We start from the raw sequence: 24,523 nt of genomic DNA, 5'->3' as shown, positions 1-24,523 counted from the left end.
CACCTGAGAGGTCCTGCTCAGTCTTTCTACAGGAGCAGGAGTTAGGAGAAGGATTTTCCAGCAGTAGTCACAACTCACATGACATGGAAGAGAGATGAAAGCATGGACTGCAATAATACCCAAAGCAGACTTTACTCCCTTTCTACATCATCCCAAAAAATGCCTAAAGTTGAAGTTTAAAGGTGCACTCCAGGATGTGCCTTGTTCTGCAAGTTGTCAGAGGCATACAAAGAACTGCTACTTCCACTCTATGGAACTCTAACTTTTGGGAGCATACATCGCGTCCATGCAAAAAGGGCATTGGGAAAAAAGGGTGCGTGGTGTGAACTATAAGTGGTAATAGCGCTGGTGTAAACTATAAGCGGTAATTGGTGCTGGAGAGAAGGAATATGAGCAATAAATGAAAAAGAAAAACAGAGGTGCTCAAAAAGAGTTTAAATCACAGGGTGGAATCCAAAACAAACAATAGTCATTGGTAAGTAAGAAAATAAACAATCACAAAATTCAGACTTTTAATCATCACAAAATTTGATAAAAGGTAATATTTACCCAGCCTCAGTTCCTGATGCCAATCTCTGAGAGGTGGGGGGGGGGGGGGTAGATATGGGGTCCACTAGATCACCAGGGATTGTATAGTAAATAGGCTGGGGGGGGGGCACTAAAGACTGCCAGAGTGGTCAGTTCTGTAGGGGTTAAATTACATTTAGTTATCTAACCCGGCATCCAAAAGCCAAATAAAGACATTTCTCAAGGAGCCCGTCAAGGCCGTGCGGCTGTGTCCCCTGTAACGCCTCAGATATATGGTTCATCTCACCCTATACTGAAAAGCTAGGAGTGGTGGGGGCTTTTCCATGAGTGCCATTAATGTCACAATAAATGAATCCGCTGAAAGATTGTGTCACCCTCATTTGTTCAAATATCGGTCCTGGGAACTAACTTGGCTTTGATTGCCGAGCAAATAAACCATAAATAACGGCGACCTTTCTCGGCCTCTTTTCAGAACACACGGCTTGGCAGTCCCGGAGTACTTACCCGGAGAAATATCATGCGACCAGTTATGTGACAGCATAATATCATGATCACGCATTTACCAGAGCTATTAAATGGATATGTTGGGACCCTGAACACTGCGGGCTGCAAATTGTGTCTGCTGGCTCTCTGCAGTAAAAGTGTGTCAGCGGAGAAGGAGGAGGAGGAGGTGGCAGAGACGGGATATGCTCTAAATATGTTTTGCAGATCTTGCATTATGTAATATTGAATAACTCTAAAATCCCGCTTCAAATTATTTAAGAGGTGATTTTTTTTTATTTAAAGACCCGTTTTTAGTCACAGATCTAAAAATGCCATCTTATAGCTCAGAAAAAAAAAAAACTGCAGAAGCCTGTCAGCAAGTTAAAGGCACATTTTGTGCATTCAAATTGCAGTACCAAATTATGCAAGTGCTGAACTGATCCCAATAAACTCCCCCAAATTAAAGGGACCATGAGCAGTGAGCAAAATAAGAAATCCGGACTTACCTGGGGCTTCCTCCAGCCCCGTAGCCAGCGAGGTCCTCCGACGTCCCTTCCGCAGTCTCGCTAGCGGCTTCGGTAATCTGGAAACTTTGGCTGAAGTCACGTGGGCGTGAAGTCACAAGCCCCCGGCGTGCACCCTGTGCGTCATCATGCCAGTCGCCGTAAGAGTACTGCGCATGCGTGGTTCTCTAAAGACTGAACCACGCATGCGTATGACTCTTACAGCCAACCGGTGTGATGGCATACATGTGCAACTTCAGTCGAAGTCATCGGATTACCAGAAGTCGCCAACAGGACCGTGGAAGTGACCCAGAGGACGCCGAGAGAACTCACAGGCTACGGCGGGGGGGGGGGGGGGTTGGAGGAAGCCCCAGGTAAGTCCAGATTTCCTATTTTGCTTACTGAGTCCCTTCAAGGGAGATCCTTAACTACATATAATAGGTTGAACTCTAGTATTGATAAAAACAACTTGCATGAACTGTACCTTCAGTAGCACCATTTGCATAATTTGCCTTTAGTTGCACTAATGGAGGATGTTCGCTTCCAAAATGGTTTTGTGTGCAAAGGCATTCCATACTAGACCCTTTCACCATGTTGAGGTCCACTCCAGTCAAGAGGGGCCCTACCACTTGGACTCGGAAGCCAACCTACCTGTGGTGGGATCTCAAAAATATACAGAGGTGCACAATACTTATAGCTCAGCTGGAGAAATTTGCAAATGACACCTTCAAATACATCTACAACTAGAACTCAATATGAGAAAATTGTGGCCATGTGCCCCAAACCAGCCCATGATTGAGTTAAAAGCAGGTTCTGTGCAAGGCACTGCTGCTCATTGGGAGTGTTGGTGTTTGAATTTGGCATAGTAAATTTGCAACGCCAGGATACTTCAAATTACCACTCTTCAGCACTGAACTAGGAGTCACTAGGGTCACAATGCATTTCACGTGACTCCAATACTTCCTCCGTTTACTTCCTTTCAACTCTAACAACAGCTTGCATTCCAGTGGGTGGAATTTTTAAACACAGACGCCTTCAGCAAGAGAACCTTAAAGAAAGCCAGTTAGGGAAATAAGTGCCCCTGGGGGGTACTTACCTTAGGAGGGAGAAGCCTCTGGGCTTCCCCATCTCGCTCTGCCAGCCCGATCCAGGACTGGCAGCTCGGATCAGAAGCTGACCACAAGATTTATGTCTGCACCGCGGTGCAAGTGCAGTAGCGGCCCTGTTCTCGGGCTCCGGAGGAAATAGCTGAGCCCGATCGGGTCCACTCTACTGTGCAGGCACAGATGGCTCACACCTGCACAGTAGAGCGTACCCGGTTAGGCTGAGCTATTTCAACCAGAGCCTGAGCGAAGAGGCGCAACTGCGCAAACATGCAGGTCAACAAGCACCGACAAAGAGGTCTTCGGGGGTTACAGCACCGTTTGTCGTTCCCTGGAGATTGTAGACTACTTTTTGTGCATGCATGTGTTCCTAAGAACCAGACAGACTTCAGTGTGAACATCAGGTACATGAAATGTTTTCTTACTTGCTGACTGGTGTGGGTAGAGTAGACAGTCTAGGAACCTTTTTGACTTGGAGGGAAGTCAATGCTGGTGAAAGGGTTTAGTACAATATGCTTTTGCATGCAAATCCTTTTGGAAGTGAATATCCTCTATTAGTGCAACTGAATACAACTTGCATTCAAGTTGTTATCATTATGCCCTCAGTACCTTCTTTCCCATTTAAACCCTAGGCCTGCAAAAGGACGAGAATGGCTTTCTTTGCTTTATTGCTTGTGTCTTTTCCACACAAGGCACTCTGGGAGACGTTGCCGCTGCAGTAATGTGTTGGCTTGATACTTGAAGGCAGCGGACACCAGCAGGAAGTGCCCACATGACATCATCACTGAAGCTTTTTTGGGACTAACTGGGTATGCATTTTTTTTTTTCAATTCTAAAAGGATGGCAAGGAAAAAGTGAAGTCTATCATGAAACTACTCCTAACTGTTCAGACTGGCCTCTGACGCATACTGTAAGAGATGTAGTTAGTGGGACACAGCAACTGGACAAAATGCTACAGTTTGGTTTACACATACATTTGTACATTTCTGATCTGGTCCAGTATTGGCCTGTCCAGTCAGTTTTGCATCAGGTTTGCACCGGTTTACCATCAGTTTTACCTGACAGGATTGGAACTATACACCTTTTATGCGTGAATACACCTATAGAAAACCGACAGACAGGACCGGACCAAAAATGGACACTTTTGTGTGTGAACAAACTCATAGAAAACTCATGCAAAACTGATGCCATCTGTCAAAAAATGACAGAACAGGACACTTTATGTGTGAACCCAGCCAAAGGCCAGGGGCACAATTATTGGAATCACATTTTCTTTGAGAAACACATGCAAAAACGCACATAATGATAATTTACGTGCTGCACAAAAAACGCATTGGTATGCGTTTTTAGATGCATTTTTAAAATGCTCAACAAGTTAATTCTTTCTGCATACTTTTTGCCCAAATAAGGTAAAAACTAATTTGAAAATTATTTATTTTTACTTTTTAAATATGAATATTGATTAAAAACCACAAATGGAAATGCATAAAAAACAGAAACATGCACACAGGAAAAAATGCAAACTCAGTAAAAAAATGCCCATAGCAGAAACCTGATGGTGTTCTGCATGGAAAAGTGTGACCTTAGCCTAAAGCAATTTTAAAAAAGTACAGAAAGGATATTTGAGAAGAAAGGGTGACCAGTAATAGTGTTGGGCGAACAGTGTTCGCCACTGTTCGGGTTCTGCAGAACATCACCCTGTTCGGGTGATGTTCGAGTTCGGCCGAACACCTGACGGTGCTCGGCCAAACCGTTCGGCCATATGGCCGAACTAAGAGCGCATGGCCGAACGTTCCCCGAACGTTCGGCTAGCGCTGTGATTGGCCGAACGGGTCACGTGGTTCGGACCCGAACGCGCTCTGATTGGCCGAACTGTCACGTGGTTCGGGTAAATAAATACCCGAACCACGTCATATCTCCGCCATTTGTCTGTGGGTTTAGCTTTGGGTAGGCAGGCAGGGTAGTTCGCGCTCCAGCCACGCTAGCCAGGGTCCCCCCCAGTCATTGTGTGTCGCTGCTGGGAACAGTAGTACACCGCTCGTTCAGCCACACTATATAGCATTCTGTGTACTGTTCTGTGTCTGCTGGGAACAGTAGTACACCGCTCGTTCAGCCACACTATATAGCATTCTGTGTACTGTTCTGTGTCTGCTGGGAACAGTAGTACACCGCTCGTTCAGCCACACTATATAGCATTCTGTGTACTGTTCTGTGTCTGCTGGGAACAGTAGTACACCGCTCGTTCAGCCACACTATATAGCATTCTGTGTACTGTTCTGTGTCTGCTGGGAACAGTAGTACACCGCTCGTTCAGCCACACTATATAGCATTCTGTGTACTGTTCTGTGTCTGCTGGGAACAGTAGTACACCGCTCGTTCAGCCACACTATATAGCATTCTGTGTACTGTTCTGTGTCTGCTGGGAACAGTGGTACACCGCTCGTTCAGCCACACTATATAGCATTCTGTGTACTGTTCTGTGTCTGCTGGGAACAGTGGTACACCGCTCGTTCAGCCACACTATATAGCATTCTGTGTACTGTTCTGTGTCTGCTGGGAACAGTAGTACACCGCTCGTTCAGCCAGACTATATACCATTGTTTACTGACACTATATAGCAGACTATATAGCATTGTGTGTACACCGCTCAGCCAGACTATATACCATTGTTTACTGACACTCTGTGTACACCGCTCAGCCAGACTATATACCATTGTTTACTGCCACTCTGATTCTGCTGGGAACAGTAGTACACCGCTCGTTCAGCCACACTATATAGCATTCTGTGTACTGTTCTGTGTCTGCTGGGAACAGTAGTACACCGCTCGTTCAGCCACACTATATAGCATTCTGTGTACTGTTCTGTGTCTGCTGGGAACAGTAGTACACCGCTCGTTCAGCCACACTATATAGCATTCTGTGTACTGTTCTGTGTCTGCTGGGAACAGTAATACACCGCTCGTTCAGCCACACTATATAGCATTCTGTGTACTGTTCTGTGTCTGCTGGGAACAGTGGTACACCGCTCGTTCAGCCACACTATATAGCATTCTGTGTACTGTTCTGTGTCTGCTGGGAACAGTAGTACACCGCTCGTTCAGCCACACTATATAGCATTCTGTGTACTGTTCTGTGTCTGCTGGGAATAGTGGTACACCGCTCGTTCAGCCACACTATATAGCATTCTGTGTACTGTTCTGTGTCTGCTGGGAACAGTAGTACACCGCTCGTTCAGCCACACTATATAGCATTCTGTGTACTGTTCTGTGTCTGCTGGGAACAGTAGTACACCGCTCGTTCAGCCACACTATATAGCATTCTGTGTACTGTTCTGTGTCTGCTGGGAACAGTGGTACACCGCTCGTTCAGCCACACTATATAGCATTCTGTGTACTGTTCTGTGTCTGCTGGGAACAGTAGTACACCGCTCGTTCAGCCACACTATATAGCATTCTGTGTACTGTTCTGTGTCTGCTGGGAACAGTAGTACACCGCTCGTTCAGCCACACTATATAGCATTCTGTGTACTGTTCTGTGTCTGCTGGGAACAGTAGTACACCGCTCGTTCAGCCACACTATATAGCATTCTGTGTACTGTTCTGTGTCTGCTGGGAATAGTGGTACACCGCTCGTTCAGCCACACTATATAGCATTCTGTGTACTGTTCTGTGTCTGCTGGGAACAGTAGTACACCGCTCGTTCAGCCACACTATATAGCATTCTGTGTACTGTTCTGTGTCTGCTGGGAACAGTAGTACACCGCTCGTTCAGCCACACTATATAGCATTCTGTGTACTGTTCTGTGTCTGCTGGGAATAGTGGTACACCGCTCGTTCAGCCACACTATATAGCATTCTGTGTACTGTTCTGTGTCTGCTGGGAATAGTGGTACACCGCTCACCCGTCACTGTATAGCATTGTGCTCTGTGTCGCTGCTGGGAATAGTGGTACTGTATAGCATTTCTGTACTGCCACTGTACTGCTGCCAGTCAGCGTGTACTGTAAGGATAAGTGAAATGAGGAAGAAATCCGGTGAAAGAGGGAGGGGCAAGGGAAGAGGTGTTTCCCCTGACGGTTCACGTACAGGCCACAGGGGAGCACCCAAGAAAACCCACTCAATACCGCCCATGTTGTCCAGGACAACAACCCTCACAAATCCAAAAGAACAGGACCAGATAATTACTTGGATGACCTCTCAAGCGTCCAGCAGTGGGTTAAGCAGCACCAGCACATCACGCACGAGGTCCGAGTCCTCAGCCAGTTACAAGGAGCCAGTGGGCACAAAGCTGACACAACCGGCAGCGACACCACGCACACAACTGCCAGATAACCAGTCCGATGAATTACCTCAGGACACAATGGGGTATTCGCAGGAGCTATTCCCAGCCCAACAAACTTCCACCTTTCAAAGGTCAATGGAGGAACAGCCAGAAATGTTGTGCCTGGATTCACAACCGTTAACTGTGGGAAATGCACCGCGCACTGAAATACAAGGCGAGTCCGAAGAGGACTCGGAAACCCAAATCCCAGAGCAATTTGGGCAGGAGGGGTTGCAATTGCAGGAGGTCGGCCGACAAGATCTGGAAGACGATGTTGGAGTGTGCTGCGCAGAGGTTGTTGTGGGGAGCTCTACTCCACGGCGGTGGCCCACAATGACATATGACGAGTTTGAGGAGATGGAAGAGGAGGGTATGGACAATGTGGACAGAGACCCAGATTTTGTTTGTGAACGAGAACATCGCCGTCGTAGCAGCAGCACAGATGAGTCTGTTGAAGAACACACTGCTGCACGAGTTCGCCTTGTGCCACAAGGTAGGCGGCGCGCAATTTCAGGCACCACAAGCGTGGAAGTTCAAGTGAGAGGCAAAAGAGGAGCAAACAGAAATCGCCAGCAAGGAGGCAGGTGCTCCAAAGTCTGGGCTTTCTTTGAAGACTGCACTGAGGATGTTACCATGGCGATTTGCAAGGTGTGCAAGACCCGCCTGAGCAGGGGGAAAAATATTAACAACCTCTCCACCACCAGCATGAGCCGTCACATGCTATCCAAACATCCCACTCTTTGGGCAAACGCGTCAGGACAGGGTACCAGAAACAACACTGCCTCCCTTGGGTTCACCAGACCCGCCTCAGCAGCAGCAGTAGCCCAGCCATTGCGTGGTTCACAACATTCACAAACATCAGACGACGCTGACACTGTCACTTTCCGGAGTAGTGCTCTTGAGGTCTCCCAGTGTTCATCAAACACAACAACCAACAGCCCTTCCGTGTGCAGCGCTACGGTTCAGTTGTCTGTGTCGGAGATGTTTGAGCGCAAGAGGAAATTGCCAGCAAATGACCCCCGGGCCGTGGCAGTAACAGCCAGCATAGCCAAGCTTCTGGCCTGCGAAATGCTGCCATATCGATTGGTGGAGACAAACAGCTTCAAGGGCATGATGTCAGTGGCCATCCCACGTTACGTGGTTCCCAGCCGCTACCACTTTGCACGCTCTGCAGTGCCTGAGTTGCATGAGCACGTGGTCAGCAAAATAACCCGAAGCTTGAAGAATGCCGTTGCCTGCAAGGTTCACCTCACCACTGACACCTGGACGAGTGCGTTCGGCCAGGGTCGATACATCTCCCTTACCGCGCACTGGGTGAACCTTGTGGAGCCTGGCAGCGATTCCTCACCTGCTACGGCACGGGTGTTGCCCACGCCACAAACAGCTGCACCGCCGTCCCTCCCACTGGATAACAACAGCAGCACCTACCTCTCTGACTCCTTCTCCTCCAACGCATCTCAAAGCTGTACCTCATCCGGAAACGCTAACCCAGCAGCAGTAGGATCGTGGAAGCAGTGCAGCACAGCTGTTGGCATGCGTCAGCAAGCGTTGCTGAAGCTAATCTGCCTTGGGGATAAGCAGCACACAGGGGAGGAAATTTGGAGGGGAATAAAGGAACAGACGGATTTGTGGCTGGCACCGCTGGACCTGAAACCGGGCATGGTTGTGTGTGATAATGGGAGTAATCTCATTCGCGCTTTAAGGTTGGCTAAGCTGACACACATCCCTTGCCTGGCGCACGTGATGAACCTAGTAGTTCAGCGGTTCCTGAGGACATACCCAGGCGTGCCCGATCTGCTGTTGAAGGTGCGTCGAGTGTCCAAACATTGTAGAAATTCCAGTACTGCTTCGGGGGCACTCGCCAAGATGCAGGAGCGCTTCAATCTCCCCCACCATCGCTTGCTGTGTGATGTCCCTACGCGCTGGAATTCTACGCTGCACATGCTAGCCCGCTTTTGCGAGCAGAAGAGTGCAGTGGTCCAGTACATGACGGCGCAGTACCGAGGCGCATCCGGCCAGCTGCCAAGCTTCTGTGGATCCGATTGGGCCAACATGTTGGACCTCTGCCAAGTCCTCCAAAATTTTGAGCAATCCACGTTGCTTGTGAGCAGTGACAACTCTTCAGTCAGCATTACCATACCACTGCTGTGTTTACTGAAGAGGTCGATGTTAAAAATCAAGGAAACAGCTGTCATGATGCAACTGGGGGAATCTGAAGGAGAAAACGATCAGCGTGATGGTACCAACATCAGGCCATCCGCCTCAGGGAACGCTGGCCCCAGCAGCTATGACGAAGAAGAGGAGGAGGAACAGCTGGAGTTGGAGCAGGAATTTCATGCCACCACTGACGAGGGCCAGAGCGGTGCACGTTGGACTTCCACAATTCAACGCGAATGGTCAGCAGAAGCAGACCAGGAGGAAGGTGACGACTATGATGCATCACAACAACTATCACAACGCTCACAAGAGGATGATGAGGATTCTGGTAGGACTCTGGCACACATGGCTCAATTCATGCTAGACTGCATTGAACGTGACCCACGCATTGTGCGCATTCTGGACAACACCAATTACTGGGTTTATACCCTTCTGGATCCACGGTACAAACACAATGTTCCAAAACTGCTTGAAGAAAGAGTCAGACAGGTCAAAATGGAAGAATACCAGCAGGCCCTTGTGGAGACTTTAGAGAGGAGATTGACATCCTCCCCCTCCTCTAGCCAGTTGTACGCAGACAGACTGACTTCCGCAAACCCAGGACGACCAGGAGGGCAGCAAACAACGCAAGCCGCAGCTAGTACCCAAAAGGGAATGGTATCGGCAGTGTCCTTGGAGTGGGAAAATTTTCTGACACCCATGCAGCCGCAGCCCACTGAACAGCAAGCGTGCAGATCCACCTCCAACACCGATCGCCTGGAGAAGATGGTCAAGGACTACATGTCAGATGGCGTAGCTGTGTCGAACCATCCATCTGCACCCTTCAACTATTGGGTATCGAAGCTAGACACCTGGCACGAACTGGCAATGTACGCAATAGAGGTGCTGGCTTGCCCGGCAGCCAGCGTTATGTCGGAACGCTGTTTCAGTGCTGCCGGAGGCATCGTCACAGATCGGCGTATCCGCCTCTCTACAGAAAATGCAGACCGTCTGACTCAAATTAAAATGAATCAATCCTGGATTGGAAATGACTACGCAACACTCCAGGACCCCAACCAAGTAACATGACCAATGAACATCTGGGATGGTGTTGCGTTTCCGGGCCCTGTTTATTGAACCTCTCATCTGTATTACATTTATGACTGCATGGCGGCAAAAAGCATTGCTGCTATATCCGCACGCTTTTTGTCCACATGCAAGGCCTGGGTTGTTGTGTCTCACAAAGCGTGGCCTTCTCCTCCTGCGCCTGCTCCTGTTCCATCACGTCTGCTGCTGCTGGGTTAGCGTTGCCGCGTGGTCCCTGTTTATTGAACCACTTATCTTTATTACATTTATGACTGCATGGCGGTACAAAGCATGCTATCCGCACGCTTCTTGCCCTCATGCAAGGCCTGGGTTGTTGTGTCTCACAAAGCGTGGCCTTCTCCTCCTGCGCCTGCTCCTGTTCCATCACGTCTGCTGCTGCTGGGTTAGCGTTGCCGCGTGGTCCCTGTTTATTGAACCACTTATCTTTATTACATTTATGACTGCATGGCGGTACAAAGCATGCTATCCGCACGCTTCTTGCCCTCATGCAAGGCCTGGGTTGTTGTGTCTCACAAAGCGTGGCCTTCTCCTCCTGCGCCTCCTCCTGTTCCATCACGTCTGCTGCTGCTGGGTTAGCGTTGCCGCGTGGTCCCTGTTTATTGAACCACTTATCTTTATTACATTTATGACTGCATGGCGGTACAAAGCCTGCTATCCGCACGCTTCTTGCCCTCATGCAAGGCCGGGGTTGTTGTGTCTCACAAAGCGTGGCCTTCTTCTCCTCCTGCGCCACCCTCCTCCTGTTCCATCACGTGTGCTGCTGCTGGGTTAGCGTTGCCGCGTGGTCCCTGTTTATTGAACCACTTATCTTTATTACATTTATGACTGCATGGCGGTACAAAGCATGCTATCCGCACGCTTCTTGCCCTCATGCAAGGCCTGGGTTGTTGTGTCTCACAAAGCGTGGCCTTCTCCTCCTGCGCCTCCTCCTGTTCCATCACGTCTGCTGCTGCTGGGTTAGCGTTGCCGCGTGGTCCCTGTTTATTGAACCACTTATCTTTATTACATTTATGACTGCATGGCGGTACAAAGCCTGCTATCCGCACGCTTCTTGCCCTCATGCAAGGCCGGGGTTGTTGTGTCTCACAAAGCGTGGCCTTCTTCTCCTCCTGCGCCACCCTCCTCCTGTTCCATCACGTGTGCTGCTGCTGGGTTAGCGTTACCGGTCCCTTTTCCTGGAACCTCTTATATGTATTACATTTATGACTGCATGCCGACAAAAAACATGTTACCTGTGCAAAGAAAACAGACATTTCCCGCATTTAAAAGACAGTTTTCCCTTTGAAACTTTAAAATCGATTTTCTCAAAAACTATAAGCTCTTTTTGCTAATTTTTTTTTCCTCTTGTACCCACTCCCAAGGTGCACATACCCTGTAAATTTGGGGTATGTGGCATGTAAGGAGGCTTTACAAACCACAAAAGTTCGGGTCCCCATTGACTTCCATTATGTTCGGAGTTCGGGTCGAACACCCGAACATCGCGGCCATGTTCGGCCTGTTCGGCCCGAACCCGAACATCTAGATGTTCGCCCAACACTAACCAGTAATAGCTAAGCCCCTAATTTGCTCAAGCTGTTGCCACTTTCCCATCAGCTCACACAGCACCGGGAGACAAAAGCATGTTTTCCAGCTGGGATAGACGATTATAGAGTTGTGTTTTTTCCGGTCAGCGGCACAGCTCACCGCTGTGGACATACAAGGGAACGCCACTGATGTTCAATGAATGGGATTAAACCGCTAAGATGCTTGAAAGAAAGAGAGAAGTCAATTGTTTCTATAGCATCCGTTCACCATTGTCTACCCAGCTATTCTCCTTCAAACGCAACACGAAACATGGCAACGGCAGCCATTCTAAATCAAAATGGCACACGAGTGTCATTGGAAATGACACATTGTGGCGAATCACAAAGATTCCCTGAAAAGGCACGAGAGCATTGTCAGAAAGTAAAGGTCACTTACTGTTTTTTTTTTTTTTTCCTCTTTTCATCATGATAGAAAGGATCCTATCAAATACTATTCGTCTGACCAAATCCAGACAAACACAAAAAACCCCAGTTTCATTCAGTTTATCTATTCATTCAAAAAAAAAAGAAAAAAAAAAGACTTGCTTTATATACAGACACTATGAGGCAAAGTTCAGATAGAAATTGGAGAACAAAAAAAAAAAAAAAAGGCCATAATATTTTCTAAGCACTGTGCAATGTTTAATGAAAGTTGGATGGAATACTCACATGACGGGTCACCCTTTCGCCTTATAGCACGTCCAGGACCAGTTGGAGGTGAGCAGCCCGTGCCATTGCAGGGGAGGCAGAGCTGTAGGGGGCCTCAACTACTAACCTTCCAGAGGCGTAACTAGACTCAATAGGGACCCCTGCAAAAATGATAGCATGCGGGTCACGTGATCGGGAGCCAGCAAATAGCAGCAGAGAGTGTTCTGCTGTGAAGCAGCCCCTGGGAGCAGTAAAAAAAAATTACACACGCTCCTGCACACAGTTTTTGTGAGTAAATGGGGAGGTTTCTTTGCTCATTGGCTGCACTTGAGGTCGGGGAGAGGGAGATGGAGGGCCCCCCCCTGTGATTGCAGGGGTCGCAGGGGTGAGAATGTGAATCAGGGTGAGAAAATATCTTAGATTGGGCAAACAGCAACCTAATTATTAAAATAATATTTTAAAAAATAAGCCATTTTATTAATTAAGTTATATTCAGTAACGTTTCTCTTTAAATGTATTACGGATAGCGGTGTCTTCACTGCTGGCAGGTGTATCATTGCGGTATGCTTGTTTGTCTGTTGTGTGTTCCAAAGAAAGCAGGAACAGCTGGTCTCCCAGAATCCTCTGGGGCAGACATCACTAGGTGGGTGGGGTTAAATACTTATATACAGAAATAAATAGATATAGGAAGTGTTTCTGATGCTGAAACCAGGGTAATAAACATAAAATTGGGTATCCAATAAATGTATTACATTCAACTATATGCTGTGATACAGCTTTTCAACCCTTAAACTGAAAATAAGAACAGAATTCTGTAGGGAGGTTCTTGTTAGGATTAATTCTCCCGTTGCTTAGTTTATTTTCATTTCAGAATTGATTGAAAGAGAAACTGTAATGAAAATAGAAAAATAAAGCTGCTTTATTTATTTATTTTCTACAAAATTCATTCATAAAGGGTGTAGTCAGTGTTTCCCTGCTGTAAAATCTGTCCTCTCCCTGATTTACATTTATCGCAAGTGGCGACATCTTTGCTGCTGGCAGGTGCTTCGCTGCAGAATGTCTGTTTATTCTGGTTCCAAAGCCAGTAGAAATAATACCTGGTCTCCCAGAATGCTCAGAAGGGGAGAGTTCCACATCACTAAACAGCCTGGGATAAACATCACTGCATCACTGGGAGGGTGGGATCAAATACCAATATACAGCAATATATAGATATCGGAAGTGTTTCTGGTGCTGAAATGAATGTAAAACTGTGTATCCTGCATCATTTAATACATTCTAATAAATGTCACTACAGTACCTCTTTAATGCTCAGTCCAATGACACTTCACGTCATGGAATTATTCTTTGTTCAATCTCTAAACAAAGAAACAAAGTTAAAGTGTACCCGACACTAAGGGTAAAAGCAGTTTACTACATACCTGAGGCTTCCTCCTACTCCCATGCTGATCAGTCTCTTGCTGTCCTCCTCCGCTACCTCGTTCCTCCACAATCCGGCCCGGCCCAGTGGGCACTCCCCGTCGCGCTTGCATGTGCAGTAAGCCCGACTCCCAAACTTACCGGGCCAGATTGCGGAGGAACAAGGCAGCAGCGGAGGACAGCAAGGGACTGATCAGCATGAAGCCCCACTAGAGGAAGCCCCCAGGGCCGTTTCTTGGGCAGTGTGGACAGGACGGTCGCCCTGGGTGCAGGCAGAAGGACATAACCGCTAGGGAGCTGGTGGCGCGCAGTGCAGACAAATGGAAGAAGAAAGAAGATTAGCAGCACGATCACCTTCCTTTACTTCTCCTGGGCTTCCTGCGTCAGACGTCAAGTCATCATCACGTCATGACCGCGTGATGACACCTGATGTCCTGTAGCGGTACTGCAGGGTGTCAGTGCGCGGCGTCCATGGAGGAGTCAGCTTTCCGGACTCTCTTCACCTGTGTGTTCTCCTGGTCCCTGCTTCCTCCTGGATGAGCGGCTGGTCACTAGTAAGTAGGCAGATCTACTTGTAACCTGTGGCTTTATGACTGTCTCTAAAGAGTAAAGTCCCGTTTACACTTAATCAGTTAGTATGTGTTTTTTTTCTTCTCCATAGCAATGCATTGTGAAAAAGATTTCAGTTAAAATGCGTTAAATGTGAACTGTGCCACAGAAAAACATGAGGATTACTTTGAAAATTAGTCTTCTTTCAGTTTTAACTGAGAGCAACTGATTAAGTGGAAACGGGGCTATAGGGTTTGCAAGTCCATGGTGGTGGGGGGAAGGGGACACATTTTTTACACCCTCACCGTGCAATTTAGCCTGGAAACAGCCCTGGAAGCCCCAGGTTGTATAGAACTGCGTTAACCCTTAGTCTCAGGTTTACTTTAAGGCCTAAGACACACTGCAGAGTGCTTTGCTGACCGTCAGCGCTGAGTTTGTGTTTTTTTTATTTTTTTTAAATCCATTAACTTGCATAAAAATCGCAGTAAAAATCGTGACAAAACTGCCACATTCTCCATTTTAAAAAAAAAATTGCAGTGATTTAGCAGCAATTTATACGGCAATATTCTATGCAAGTCAGTGGTAATTTTTTTTTTTTTTTATGCGAACATGGTGCTGACGGTCAGCCAGGCGCTTTTTGGTGTACTTTATTTATTCATTCAGAGAAACCTGCAGAAGGACACAGATGTCGATTCTTCACACCTTCCCGTAACAAGTGCCTGTTCCATAATTCCCCATTATTGCAAACACAGCCTATTCAACTATTACGATCCTCTGGGGCCCCAAATGTAGTCAGTCCTCCAAGCAGGCTTGGAACATTGCACAGCTTTATGGGGAATAATGAGGATGTTTTGGATGAGTTCATAAAACATATGTTGGGAAAGGGAAGTACATGCTATATAAAGTGCCATGTGTTTAATAGCACGCCTCATTCCAAAGACTAATTACCAGGACATGTCTGGCTCGCTCTGTAAATCAGCCGAGCAGAGGTCACTGAGCACAGCAATGGGGTACGTACACAGCGCTGTTGTTTTATGTGCGTTATTATACGGAATTTGCCGGGATAGGCATTGTCATCCAACTTTTTACAACATGCCATCTTAAAACACGACACCATCTTGCTGAAAAATGTGATATTATAACCAAGGATGATTGGAATATCAATCTTGTGAATAGCCGTTATGAAAATAAATGTCTAGTTGTCCCTTTGTTTAAACATAAATAAAAAAAATGTTATATTTTTTTAATTAGGTAGGTCTCAACTAGTTATTTTACTGAATATTTTATGTATGCCTTTTAAAGCCGACCATATTGTCTACATTTCAAATTGCTTTCATGGCACGTTTTTTTCTCCTAAGAGATCTTTATTTTTCATCTCTTTATAATAACATTTCATCACTTAATGGAAAAAGTGCCAAAAAGTAGGTGAAAAAGTATCGTCAAAGTTATTTTGAATAAAAGGATTGGTTAGAGGAAATAGAATTTAAAGCGGACCTAAACCAAACTTTTTTTTAATTCAAAATATTTAGTTGCACCACTCTGACACATACAAAGATAAATAAACACTCCTACAAGCCTATGAGCATTTCAGTGCATGCTTTTCACCATTCTCTTTTCATAACTAGGGTAATACAGGTGGCAGCCATTAGCAATTCCTCCTTTGCCAGACACCACCAACCCCACCAGTTTGCCGGATTCTGTCCCAACAATATGAAAGAAAGGGAGGGGTTCCTCCAATAAATGTAAAATATTTTATATTTGTCATCATGCAGCTGAAAAAAAGCTGCTATTTATTATTATAATTTAGAAAATAGATTTTATTTCTGAAATCTTGTATTTTGAATTTGGGTCGAAGTGTTGAAGGCTAGAGTTATGAAACTATTTATCTATTCCTCATCTATTTCTAGTTATTTTTGTGGCACCATAAGGGCACTCCCCTTCTCTAAAAGGGAGGTGGTATTTTTTTTTTTTTAGGAGGTTGATTTCCATCTTTGTGTTGCATTAAGGAGAGACACATCAAGAAGGGGTTGGGAGGTGGGGTGAAAATAGGGGTAAAAAGGGTATCATGACCACAGTGTTATTTCCTTTTTGTAGAGGTTGGATCTGCTTGCAGCATCCAAAGATCGGTCATGACGTCAGACGTCATGCCAGATCGTCGCCATAGCGACGAGCGAAGCTGAATCGTGAAGCTGCGGCTCTCGCGGGATCGCAGAGGGGTAAATATTGCTGCCGGCGATCGGGGGGTTTAGTTAGGTGCCGGGGCTTGTGGGGCATAGTTAGCTAGTGAAGTGCTAGCTTAGGCATATAAATTTCATTTTATTACATAAAATCCTCCCGTGGACGCAGCCTCTAAAACTGCGTACCGCCAGGGAGGTTAAGACACTATAAACTGAAAAAATTACCATGCCAACTTCTGTTGTGCAGAACCAGCCCTTTCCAAAGAAATGTGATGGCACTCTTTATATTGGATCGAGAGAATGCCATGACGCTCCACTGAAAAGGGGCGGGGCACTACACCAGAACTCAGCATGTTTGTTTTTCATTTTATAGCCTCATTTTCTCCTAGGTGATATTTTCACAACTTATCAACAAATTGCCTTTTACTCCACCAGCAAGAAAATGATTTTGACAATACTTTTATGCCTACTACTGTATATCAATATTAACAAGCAGACTTTTTGACGCCCATGGTAATGTTGCCAATTCTGTTATTGCCTAGCATATGTGATATTTCCTGACGACAACATTGAACTGATAGGGTACCTATTGCACTGTTAGGGTGCCTTTTAAATAACTTACATTTTCAAAAAGCTTTAAATGATATCAGGGCCGTGATATGCCTAGCGCGCGGGTTAGCGTGCGTACAGGTTTGCACGCATTGACTTCCCCGTTGACGCGCTAAAATATGGGTTAGCGTGTGAATGGGGAAAGTTAATGCATGCAAATCTTTACTTTTATGCGCACAAACCTGTATGTGCACCAACCCCCGCGCTAAGAATATCACGACCCTGATATCAATCACAGCTTTGTGAATCAAGCCCCAAATGTGAAACAAGCTAGAGGGGGGGGGGGGAGCAGGCATATACAGTGACCTGTGCTAATGTCCACCACCCCCCCCTATTCTCCTTTCTGCCTCTGATACCTACCTAAATGCCCCACAACCGGCAGCCTCTTTCTGGACGCTGAAGGCAGGTACTATACTGCGCAGGCGCTGGCCAGGCTGTGCGTGTCCAACAGCATGCACCTGTGGTCAGGAGTGATCTGCACATGAATCACTACGTCATGAGCATGACGTCATATGCATGCACAGTGCGTTCCCAGCCATGGGTGTGCACTGTTAGGCACACACAGCCCGGCCAGAGCATGCGCAGTACTGCCCAACTCCATGACCCAGAAGAGGTAGTCTGAGGGGCATTTAGGTGGAATGCGGAGGTAGAAAAAATAGGGGGCGCAATAGGCGTCAGCACAGGTGACAGTATATGCCTTCTCCCCCCTTTCCCCCGTTTCTCTAGCTTGTTTCACATCTGGCATCCTTTAACCCATTAGCAGATCCAAAGGAAGTATCTTGTTTGATTTCAGCCAGCAGAACTCGTTGTGCTGTAAATTCTTGGAATGCTTTGATGTCTCTCTGCTAGCAGAGGATATAGAAACTGAAAGCAGAAGTCACATCAATACACATTACAACAGTATTAATTAGTAGCAACGAAATGTAACAAATAAAAAAAATGTGCTAAAATAAATTGGTCTGGAGCACTTTTAAGCCTCTAAATAAATTGGCTGCTAAAGGGTTAAAGGAACACCAAGGTGAAAATAAACTGATATGATTTTATCTATGGTGCTTCTACTAAAAATTATTATTTATTTATTTTTAGATAGATATTCCACAGTTTTATTTTATATGTAGATGAACTTTTTAAGTATTACTGTTTCGTTGTCAGTGAAGTGTGCCAGAGCTAAAATATATGAACTATTGATCCTGTTTATCTCTTTCCTTCTCTTGGAAACCATTTTCTGCCAGGAAAGTGTTTTATGACTAATCCCTTATCAGTAAGGGGTAGGCTATAGTCTAACCAGGTCCCAACAGCACAGAATCAGTCACTTGCATACCTGATGTTTAAATCTTGCAGGATAAAGAAGAAAAGGAACACAGCCAAGTTACCGTATTTGTGCACTTGGCACTGTACATACCCATGTCCATCTCATCATGTCACCTGTCATTACGCTAGTACTTGAAAGCACCAGAGAAAACCATACTATCCCGGGGGGAGGGGACACATATTATTAGATAAATACTTGTTCCACTTACATAACATATGTATTGAACTGTCCACATTTTGATTTTAGTGAATTTTATATCTCACTAATAATATAAATGTGAAAGGGAAGTGCGAAATGGATGTTTGTTACTTAATCACGCACCAATGGCTGAACGGATTTGAATGACATTTGGCACACACATAGTACATTACCTGGAATAATATATAGGATACTTTTTATCCCCATAACCAAAAAGTGGGCGGAGACAAATACAGAGTTCACTGGGAAAATGTAAACTGCAGCTATTCTTACTCTGTTAACGGCAGGGTTCTCAAACTTTGCCCATTTGGTCACTGGGTGACTGGGATTACTATTCAGAAAGTGGGTGGGGCCTACAAAAGCCAATCAAAATTCACCTATTGATTTTGAAGAAGACTATTTAATTGCTGCCATTCTTGCAATGTTAATGGCTCAAGCCTCAAATCTGATACAGTTGGTCATTGGGTGGCTGAGGTTCAAATCCAGAAAAGGGGGTGGAGCCACAGCCAATCAGATTTGTTACATTTCAATGCAAATTATTGATGCCAAAGACCGCAAAACTCACAGACTAGGGAATTGAGTAATTGTGTGTTAGGGATAGAAAAAGTGAGCGTAGCAAACACCAGCCAAATACATACCTAGGCAAAACCGGGCCATCAGCTAGCAGTAAATAAAGAGAAAACAGTTCAGGCATTTTCTATCTTTACTGCCTCTGACTGAAGCCAATTCTGATGTAATTTCCTCCTTTACTCATTTCTTTCTCCTATAAACTGCATATCTAGTTTGCTTCTAAGCACATGTGAGCGCAGCACAGATCGTATTTCAACAGCTTCTGTGGAGGGGTATTTCAGCAGCTTCTCAGCTTCATGTCTTACTGAACTGCCCTCAGCCAATCAGTGGGTAAATGGAGTTTAATTTTATGTCTGACAGTGTCACTTTAAATAAAATAGACAAGACAAAATATGGTAATTTAGTAAACTAATCAATCTGATTAATTCACTTCACTGTCACAGTCTCATAATATAACATTTGTTTAAAGAGAACAAGAGGTGGGCAGATGGGGGGTAAATGGGACACAGAGGCAGATTTTTCTGCCTCATGACATGCCTCTGTGTGTCCCCCACCCCCCACCACTGCGCTATAGCCCCCTGAGTTTAGCGACAATATTTGTCGCCATCTCAGAAGTAAACACAGGGGAGAGGCATTCCCTGTTCAGAACGCCCACTGGGGGCGTTCCTTCAGGGTTTCCAGAGCTGCCATCAAGCAGCTCTCTCTCCCTGGCCACGCCCCCTGCCACTTCCCCGCCTCCCTGCATGCTATGGGAGACACACAGTCTCTCTTTGCACCATCGTGACTTATAGGTCACGAAAGTGAAAGTGGGCCAGTGTGGTCCACAGGAGCGACAGGGAGCTGCGGTTTTTACGGCTACCTGATCCGCTCAGCCCCCGGATCAGGTAGCCTACTTTTCTTTTTTTTTTTTAGCCCACCTCGGGCTCTCTTTAAAAATATTAAGAAAAAGTTGAGTCTTGAATAAAGTTAAGCAGAAAAAAATAAATCAGAATCAAAAACAAAACAAAAACAACAGCAATTTTTATGTATCTGGACACAACCATGGAAAGTGTGCAGTCTTAATGTGTTAAATCTCCAATGTAAATTCCGCGGTGCTCCCATATGTTTTACAGGCAGGAGAGCCCAGCGACGTCCACTCATGTGTGAACACAGCAGGCTGCGGTTATATCTGGAAGAAAAGTTTATTCAACTGTACCAAAGTTATTTTCCTTCATCTGCCTTTGAAATTTATTGCTTGCAGACTGCATGGATAATTTCCAATTGTATAAACGGGACCCTTCAGCTGAGAAGTACCCAAAGATACCAGACCCAGCGTCACACAAATTCATTCTAACTTAATATTTGCATTTCTGGAAGGGAATAGATGATGTTTTAATCATAATGGTTATTATTTATCGCATTGCAATTTTAGTTGGAAGGAGATCAAGTATCACAATTGAATTATCTTTATTCACAGAGATTGCATAGTTGCCATGTTTAACGGCTTCCCAACTGCCCATAGGCGACATAAAGTGGGCGCATGCGTGCACGTGTCTATGCGTGTGCAATTCCTGTCTGAGTCAGGACTGGGTCAGACTACAGTGTGACCCTCACTGATAAGAAATTACAACTATAAAACACTTTCCTAGCAGAAAATAGCTTCTGAGGGCAGGAAAGAGTTAAAAAGAGTCAGTAGTTTATAGATTTTAGCTCCGGCATACTTCAATGAATATGTCATTCAGCAAAAACAATACAACAGTAAAAACTTTAAAAGTAGATTTAAGTATTAAATGAAACTGTGGAATATCTTAAAAAGTCATTTTTAGGAGAGGGAGGATAGATACAATTGTTTATTTCATTCGTTTATTTTCACCTCAGGTGTCCTTTAACTATGTGCTCAAATGGTAGACCCTGACATTAACTTTCATTTCATTTTGGAGAACTTAAAAAAACACAAAGTGTACCATCCCTTTAACAGTTAATGCACAGAGTAAGTTTTGCTTTTCATCTCTGCATTAGTTGAAGAAGTGAGGATGTTTTTTATGTATAATATCCATATAACGAAGTTTGGTTTTCTATCTTAGGTCGATGTTTCTATTGGGTCAAATTGTTTGAATATTATCTGTGCGTACTTATTGAATACACTTTCAAATCTGCTCCAAAATAAGCCAATGCAATCACCACTCCAACCCATCTCTAAATATAATCTTGCTTTTAAAAAAAAAAATAATAATAAGATATATGTAAAAAAAGATATTTATATAAAAGCCATGTCAGCCTTTTTCTGCTGTGCTTCAGAGTAGGAAAAAAGACCCACTTTTAATAATGAGAGGAGAAGAAATTCAGATATGCCTGTATAAGACACTGCAATTAGGACTTGTAGGGCTGAGGGTCACATGTGGGCTATTAAAATGCTCATGATTACAAAAGACAACTGAAAAACTTGCACAATGGGTCGGATTATATTCTCTCCATACAGCCAAATACTTTGGCCACACACTGTACCTTCTATGGTCATTAGAGAAGGGCTGGTTCATATGGACCAGTTTTGCATATGTTTTGCTTGCGTCAACCGCTGTATTTTAAAAGTAATGTTTTAAGGGCTGGTTCACACGGACAGTTTCCCGGCGTCTAGACGCCGGATCTACCGCTGTCCCATTCAAGTGAATGGGAGTGTTCGGGACAAGCTTTTGCAGGCTTTCATGAAAGCCTGGCGACAGATCCCGGTGTCTCATCTCAAAAGCAACATGTTGCTTTCAGAGGCGATAAATGCCGGGAAAGCAGTGCAGAGACCCAAATCGCTAGCTTTGAAGGCTTTTAGTGTAATTACATCAGCGTTTGAACGCGATGTCTGGCAAAAGCTTGCCAAACATCTGTCTGAACCAACAAGGAGGAAAGCTGGCACATCCAAACTTAATCTTTATTGGTTCCATGCAAAAAATATGGCCAACGTTTCGGAGCTGCGTAGGACCCCTTTATCAAGGCAATATTTGCTCTGAGGCAAAGATCTGTCTGCTGCGGTGCAAAAGTTCCTGCATAGGAAGTCGGGAGTCAGGCTCCTCTAACACTCACTGTCAGCGATGTGTATCCATCTGGAGTCTATCTGGAAGTGCCAGGCTGCCAGCTTTCTTCCTTGTTGAATAGTGCATAGAGGGCATCATCCCTCTTTTCAGCTGTCGCACTCCCCTTAAAGACTATGGATTTGATCCTCTAGTGTGAGACAATACTACCAATGTCATCTGTCTGAACCAGCCCTTTGAGTTCAGTGTGTATGTTATAGAAAGGCAATTTGGTAACCAAGCAGTTCGCAGTGACCCAAAACCACAAGGTTATTATAATAAAAATGGGTTTCAAATTACAGTTCAAGAACTGGTCATTTTTTTGCATAATAAAGTCCAAACTTCAAGCTTTCAACAGTCCCCGGGATGTAGAGATGCCACAATAATGCTTGCATATTTCATACAGATTGTATGCAACTTTCAATTGGTACAATCAAATGCTCTTCCTGTCAATTTTGCCCAGTTCTAAGTTGCATACAATTTGCATTCAACCAAGAATTACTTGCATCTCATTGAACATCTGTACTTTGGGACCAATGTAAATATGTTTATATCCCTCCCACACCCCACAAATGTTTTTCGTAGCTGTGATGCTGCAGTCCATGATTTGGGGTGGGGGCAGGGGCTTAACTATAAATAAAGGCCCCCCCTTAGCAAAACTTTGATGGGGCCTCCCCAACATTTACACCCTTTCCTCCCCTGGTGACCCTCACAGTCTGGGGCCCATTTTGCAAGGGTCATAAGACAAGTGTGGCCATCATGATTTTCACACCCATATCACGTGTAGCCAACAAAAAAACCTGATCTAAAGGGTGGACCTATTTATCAGTGGGAGTAAAAAGTAGTAGTTTAGGCCCCCCTTACAGCCCTGGGGCCCCCTGCAGTCACTGGGACTGCTCCCCATTAGTTACGCACCTGTGTTGGAGGTTCTACTTCAATCCCCATAACAGCAGCTATGGCTTGCTGGTTATTCAATAGCAGGGTGACTTTAAAGAGGGGCTTTGTTGCAAGATTAAAGCTTAATCTAATCAGTAGCCAATACTCTCTTTCCCACAAGAAATCTTTACCTTTTCTTGAATAAATCATCAGGGACACCTGTGTGGCTGATATTGAGGTGGAACCCCTCCCACAGTGTGATATCATGGCCATGGCCCTGACAGTTTCATGCCTGGGAACCTTGCTTAATTCAGGGAGATAACGGCTGTTGGCAACTGCCAAGCAAGCAGTGTTACCCTCTGCTCCGTCGCCCACAACTGCACACTCACAGGTGCTTCTGGGTTTTTGTATATTTACTATCTTCAGTTAGTATATAGGATTACATGAGCTAAAATTACATACCTTACACACTCGCGTATAAGCCTAATTTTTCAGCACAAAAAATGCGCTGAAAAGTTACCCCCTCGAAGTCGGCAATATGCAAGTTAATGGAGCAGAACAGAAGGTGAAGCAAGTTTTGTTACTGGCTGAGGAGCATAAGGATCGTGCACTAGTGATCCTGCTCTTGCCAGCTGGCTCCCTGCTGTGTCCGTGCCCCTTATCCTCTGCAACATGGTGTGCAGAGTGTGCAGCTCAAGACTACCTGAGTATGCAAACAACGTGTCGGAGGTGCAATGATTTTTCCTTGGTAGCAATCAATGAGGCTGACTAGTACTGAAGTGAAGACACATTTGGCTACTGTAGAGGGGGCTATACTGGGGAGGGGACTTATATGCGAGTCAATCACTTTTTCATGGTTTGTGAGGGAAAAGTGGGTACCTCGGCTTATACGCGGTTTGGCTCATATGCGAGTATATACACTATATATATATATAATTTAAGGGGTTGTTGATTCTTCTCCACTTTTTAAGGTCATGCCAGACTTCAGTTCGCAAATACCTAGATAAACCTACAGTGCTATAGATGAAAGGTCTCTCTTGCACTGAGCCGTACAGAGCACAAATACACATGTGCATTGAACTTGACAGTTGATAGATTCTTATACATAAATTATTTTTATAGCTGTGTTGAATTATCTATAAAACTGCTAAACAGCTTCCTTTACCGTGTACATATCAGGGAATGTCACCACGTGTGATGGATAGATACCGTTAGCATTTAGTATTCCACGCTGGCACATATACCGTATATAAAGCCTTCTACCACAGATCAAGGCTGAATGCTAAAGAACATGTCAAGAAGATCACATTGCAAATGGGGGCCACAATGAATATACAATGATCGAGAGCTTACAGATCTTTTCTTTTTACATTTCGGAAACAGATT

The 24,523-nt window shown here is 45.2% G+C and overlaps 1 protein-coding gene across 6 annotated transcripts in view; it reads right to left on the bottom strand.

The window, feature by feature from the left end:
* The window catches only part of LRP1B (LDL receptor related protein 1B), a 2,031,260-nt gene that overhangs the window by 1,594,937 nt on the left and 411,800 nt on the right, over nucleotides 1-24,523 (bottom strand). The gene's annotated exons all lie outside the window — the stretch shown is intronic.

Source organism: Hyperolius riggenbachi, chromosome 7, assembly GCF_040937935.1.
Source record: "Hyperolius riggenbachi isolate aHypRig1 chromosome 7, aHypRig1.pri, whole genome shotgun sequence".
NCBI lineage: Eukaryota > Metazoa > Chordata > Amphibia > Anura > Hyperoliidae > Hyperolius > Hyperolius riggenbachi.
Note: the sequence above shows the minus strand (reverse complement) of the source record. Positions and strands in the feature narration are given on the sequence as shown.